Raw genomic sequence first — 6,394 nt, 5'->3', positions numbered from 1 at the left:
AGTTTTAAATGTTAAATCTGTATTACAATAAAGTAATGCAAAAATGATTTTGACTGAAACTCAAGTCCTGCAGTTCAACTTCCTTCCAAATGTGGTTTATCCAGCTGGAGTAATAGAAACTCAATTGGGCTGCTTAGGTACCACAGTCCATCAGTAAACCCAAACCAAGATCTGGTTAGTGCCAGTTGCGACAGGCTTATTTGGTTCTGCAGAGTAGGATTTTTACCATTTGATGGTAAATGTTCAGCACAGCTCCACTGCCTTTCTGGTTTTCGACTAATGAAGATTTTAAGAATTGGGGCATGCTGTTAATTTGTACAAAATGTTCTGCAGAGTTTAATATCACTGGTACTTAAGCATTTTAAACTGTGTTACTTAGAAACCTCTTTAGGAAGTGGCATTGACTTTAATAGTGGAGTTTTCCAATCTCCTGCAAAAGACTCTGGCCTTCAGTGAAATTGGGTGCTTTAATCAGCAGCTTTTACTGCTTAATGTTGGGTGTCCCTAAACCTACAAGCTATTTTCCACCTACTTGCTGTAGCAGCAGGTCTGGGAATTTCTGTATGAAGGGAAGCTTTATTTCGCAGGAGCTTTTAAGATAATATCTTTCTTTTTTCTCTTTTTGTTAAATCAATATTAACATTTTATCACTTTGAGCCAGTGAAATGTTCCAGGGGGGATTTGGAAAGTACTCTTTAATGACTTCTAAAAACCCAGCATCTTTCCAGTGTTAGCCTGGAGCTACTGCTAGTTTTGCAGCAGTAATTAATACCCACCTGACTTGTTCCACTGGGTTCTCTGCCCCAGGTGGGGCTGTTGTTGTCTGGGGTGGCCACAGGGACCTAGGGCTTGCTCATTCCAGACCTCTGGTTATTTAGGGTAATGAGGAGGGCACTGACACTTGTCAGTAACCCTGCCTGTCTCTATAAAGTTTTACGTGTCTGTGTAACTCCCATGGATAGTTTGAGGCTGGTAAAGTTTCTGCAGTCAACACTGGTGCTTTCTGCTGTTACTCTCACTGGGCCCCAATCAGACCATCTCAAAAGGACAGCTAAATGTCTCAAGCTCACAAAAGTAGTAGAGTATAAACCAAGCAGATTCACTTCTGTGTAGTGTGGAAGCATGACCTAGCTCTAAGACTCGGGACTCGATGTTTTGCAGTGGGCATTGAGATTCCAGCATTTCCTTTGACTGTTTTGACTAGTGCTGCCAATACGATGGCAGCTCTTTGGGGGCATTTTTGAACACTGGAATTGTGCATGAGGTCTGTACATAATTTTTACTAAGAAGGGATGTGGTGGGGAATCACACAAGAATGACCTTGTTGGAATCCGCTATGAGCCCATTAGGCAGACACTATAGTTTGTAGAAAACCTTGAACTTCGGTATAAAAAGTATCGATCAACTGGGTGAGACTGCATGTAAGACCAGTCTTAATCATGCGTTGTAGTACTTCACCATGCTTATATCAGCTTTAAAGTGTAGAGGTAAAATTGGTTCTGAATGCTATAGAACAAGTTGAGCATGAAAGGTAATACTGGGGTCCTTCCTGTGTCATCATGGTGTAACGTTATCTTGCATCTGATACTCATGGTGCTTCTCTACCTCTGACACTCAAGCTACAAAAATTTGTTGGGCATTTTGTACACCTAGTGTTTTTTTTTACCAAGCATCAAAGCAGAGGATGCAAGATTTTGCATTTATGCTAAATATACTAAAAATCTTGTTCTATTTCTACTGGAGTCTTGATAGGGTCACTTTCAGCTCCTGCTCATATAGGCAGATTGTGGTCAGTGCTGAGAACTCCAAAGGTTAGCATTAGTTACTTTAATACATATTTTTGGCTTGATACTGGTAGCTGAACCTAGCTTTCTCATTTTGAAGCAAGTTTGTTGTCTTATCTAGAATGTCCTATGCAAGACTAAGAGTAAGATGGGGAGAAAACATCAAGTTTGTTCTGCTGTTTAACTGACTGATTACTTGGTGTCATACAACTGATAACTGCAGTTGACTGTAACCTTGCCTCTGTTAAGTGATGACCTTTAGACCACTTTCAAACCACAGAAATCTTTGCATCATTGGAATGCTTTAGGCCAGTCTTGGAGCTATTTTTTAAAAAATATCCACAGTACTTTTTTTTGAATGTAATTAAAATTTTAAAGCTCTGGGGAGAGTTTTGCCACAAGTTGGCAACAGTGATATTGCCCTATGTCTATTCCATAAAGCACAGCTGAAGATAAAGTAGGTTGTCCTCAACAAAAGTTTTCTAAAACCTGTTTTCTCTAAAAACCCATGTGGGTTGTGCTTAGAAACAAGTGGACTTCTCAGCCAAGGTGGGACCATCTGCGCTGAATGCCCTGCCATCTTACTTGAATGCCACTGTTCATCTTACTTGAGGGAACCATAGTTTGTACTTTCTATTTCATCTCTGCTTTTCTGCTGGGAAAACTCATGCAGTTAAGTCTGCTTTCTCTTGACTATGCTTAAATGACTTCCCATGGAGGAGCATCTATGATGTCCCATGGTAGGCAGGCTTTCTTCCTCTCCTTGGAGAAACTGTTGTCATTAACGTGAGTCACTGAGGATGTATTTCTTTTTGCTAAAATGAGTTTTGAAGTCTTTGAATTTAGTGATTGTGGTTTTCAGAGTAGGAAACTGCTGAAGATTCTCTGAATATCATAGCTGCAGAGGCTTGTGTGCTGCCAGATGACAGTGCAGGGGTGCAACTCATTTGGAGCCTTAGGTTATTTATTGAAAACTGATTTGTCTACCCCTGCATGCTCTGTAACAGCTTCAGATGTAGTCTTGACGAACTTTAGATTTCCTTAGGCCTACATTCATTTCCCAAATACAGGCAATTCATCTCTCATACACAGAAATTTTCCAGGGAATCAGGTACAACATACTTAAATGCCATTAACTGTGGTTTTTGTTTCAACACAGCAAGGCCTAGGAGTTCCTTCCAAGTTAGGTTTCAGGCTGATTTGATCTTTTCTAAAGCTCATACTCACAAGCCATGCCTCTGTCTGGTCACAAACCTGGGATTTTGCCTGAGAAGCAGAGCCTGGGTTACAGTTAAGCTGTTCCAGTCAAAGATCTCCAGAAATGCAGAGTTTTGACGCTGTTCCAGTGCCTGAATTTGTTTGCTATGAACTGGAACTGCATACTGTGATGTTCCCGAAATAGTCCTGGTATTCCACTGAAACTAAAGCAGCAGGTCCCAGCTAAGCTTCCTTCCTTTCAAGGATACTTAAAACTCACAACCCTGTCTGGTGGCAAATACAAGAAATAATATTGACTGTGTATTAAATATTCCAGCTTGGGAGGAGCCTGGGATCCTGCTGAACACAGGCTCTTGCAAGTGCATGCTGCAGTGGGGATTTTCCTTTTGTATGCTTGGACTCCCAGGTTATGATATCATTATGACAATATCAGGAGACTTTCAATGCCACCAACAGTTTCCTCCAGCTCCGGGTAGGCTGTACAGGTCAGAGACATGTCACTGGAGCATGCCGAAAATAAGGGCAGATGTGAGAGGTGTGGGTAGCTTTGGCATCTGTCTCTGCATCAGAACCAGATCTGATGCCGCTTGGAATAAAGAGGTATCTGTAGGTTTGATCATGGCAGGTTCTGCAGTTGTGTTTCATTAATATTAAACGTATATACAAATGTAAAGGCACATGGAGTTCCTAGCACTGCTAGTGAGCAACGCACTGCATTATCTTTCTATGTTGGCCAAACACCTTCCAAATGAGACTGACTTCCTATCCCATCATTTACCTCTGCATGTGGATTTGAGGTAACACTGTCAACTGTTTTTGTTCCCTTTCTGCAGCTATTTTGTTGTAGCTCTTCTGAACAGAGATGGCAGAGTTAAAGGCAGATTCCCACAAGCTGCACAACACTGAACTTGTCCAGAGCAGTGCTCTAGGTCAACCTTCAAGTCCTTGTGGTATCTGCAGTAACCTGGAGCTAGAAGGCTCCACTGAGACCCCTAGACTGCATACAAGTGATCAGCAAGAGATGGTCTTGAAGGAATATACAGGCAAGAGGCGGTACAGGAGCACTGAAGGTGAGGTAAACTTGCCCTTCAGCTCTCATAGCCCTCAGCTACAGTAACTATAAGCTCAGACTGGAGTAGCTTTGTATTCTTGCTGTCCCTGGTTCAGCATTGGCTGTAATGGTCAACTGATCAGCTTGGGTGAAGTAATTTCTCCAGTCATTTCTACAGCTGCCCACATGCTGTGTTACTCAGAGCTACATAAACCAAGTGAGTTAAGTTCCCAAATAAAGGCATGATACACAGGTAAGGAAGAGAAAATCCTTTCTATTTTTTTAAGCCATAGCATGGTACATGGTTTAGGCTCTGTGGAGGCATCTTGGTTTCTGTGAGAGCAATGCTTTAAACTATTTCCAAGTTTCTCAAAGCTCTAAAGCAATGCAAAGGGCTCTTGGGATTATTTAACTGCCATGCCTAGTCCCTTTACTCCTTTGAAACCCAGTCTTTAGGAAGCACAAGCAATCCCTCAGGTGACTCTTCCCAAATATTTTGAAACATTATTTGTAAGGTTATTTGACCTGAAGAATGAGCAGCCTTGTTGCACACGAGGTATCTGCTTTCCATGGCCTGTGGTGCAGGGCAGAGCGGCAGCAGGGCTCCTGCTGGGTGCTACAGAAGGAAGCTCCTGGTGCTTTGCATTATCTGCTCTCTCTGGCCTGCCTGGCAAGCGCTGGGGTAGGTGTGGACAAGGATCTCTTGAAGGAATAAGAAGAGGGCCACCAGAGGTCATCACCTTGAACTTGTCCTTTCAAGTGTTATCTCTAAATATGGTTCCCCAGAGCAATCCAGCTGGCACCCTCCAGCCACGCTCATCGTGGTCTCAGATAAAACTGCTGTCAAGTGCAGCCAGATCTTCAGCTGCTTTATGGAGCTCTGCCCATTTCCGCTGCTTGGGAGTGTGGAGCTGGGAGCTCCTTCCCGCAGTGCAGCCTTGGCAGCAGGAATCAAGGGTTGAGCCTCCCAGTGAGGAATGGACTGCAGATCACTGAGGCTACAGCATGCAGCCAGACAGGAGGAGGAAGAAATCCCATGCGGAGCCGTTGTGCCTGCCATGTGAACCCCATGTGGAGGTGGTGGATCCCCTGTTTTTTCAGGAGCCTCACCCCAGTGTGTACCCCCGTGATCCAGCTGCTGCCTAAATGATGTTTTAAAGCAGCAGCAAAAGTCCCTGTGTTGGTTGGCAGAGAAAAGACATGGTGACTTGGTGCAGGGAAGGAGTCCTGGCTCTCCAGAGCTCTGCAGGAGTTTTGCTGCTTGTGTTTTAGCCTGGATTTTCTTTCAGTATGTGGCATTCAGCAGGTCGTGCCAGTGGCTGCGTGGCCCTGTGTGGTGGCAGGGTATGGGTTTGCTTCCTGATGCTTTTGCCCCCTAGTGCAACTGATGAGGAATCAGTGTTGCTTTTTTAGCTGATGAACTCTACAATCATCATATGAACAGAATTATGGAACAAGAAATCTTGAATTTACTAGCTGCATTTGTGTCCTTAGAAGAGCAGTGTGCTGTCCTTTGCCGTTTGCAAAGATCAGAATGTGTTCGGACAGCCTGCTTTCTCAGCGGCTGAAGGCAACTGTGCAGGCCCTTGCTGCCAGAACTGTCACTTTTTGTTAATCCTGTGTGTTTCCTACATTTAAACTTTCATCAGCAGGGCTGGTATAATTTCCATAATCATAACCTTATCATACAAGAGTAACTCTTGCATATCAAGCTTAAAGTTAACTCTTCTCAGACAGCAATGAAACAGTGACAAGATGGCCAGGATCTGGTACAACCTGTGGCACTGCCCGGCCCTGCCAAGTGAAGCTCCAGCTTGTGCTCTGGTTGCTGCAGGGTGATGCACAAGGCAATGGATGGAATGATGCTCTGTGCTTCCCTCTTCTGCAACTTCTATCTCAGTTTTATATTTGTAGATGTATTGTTTCCATTCTCTGCCGGAGTGACACTTAATCCATGTGGTGAAATCCAGGCTTTATCATTTCACATAATGAAACTGGTAATACTTTGCAAATTAAACATTATTTGCTTTCTCTTCTCCGAAGTTTGTTTCCATACAGGATGTGATCAAGAAATGCAAGATGGAAAAAGAAAGTCAATATTAATTGATGCTAAAATGTCAATGCTCCGTTGAAGGCTGGATAGAGCGCTTGCTTTCCTTCTGCATGGCCCCAGGCCTCAGGAAATTCCCTCCCAGGAGTTCACCATGGCTGACACCTCTGGTGTTGTGGTTTAAGCCCAGCCATAACTCAGAACCACGCAGTCTCTCTCTCACTCCCCTCCTTCTTCCCCCCGCTCCCAAAGGGATGGGGAGGAGAATCGAAAGAATGTAACTCCCACGGG

This window comes from Pezoporus wallicus, unplaced genomic scaffold (genome assembly GCF_028554395.1).
Source record: "Pezoporus wallicus isolate ANWC-B61680 ecotype Strahan unplaced genomic scaffold, APGP_CSIRO_Pwel_v1 contig_8272, whole genome shotgun sequence".
Taxonomy (NCBI): Eukaryota; Metazoa; Chordata; class Aves; order Psittaciformes; family Psittacidae; genus Pezoporus; species Pezoporus wallicus.
The sequence above is the reverse complement of the archived record's forward strand: the minus strand, read 5'-3'. Positions refer to the sequence as shown.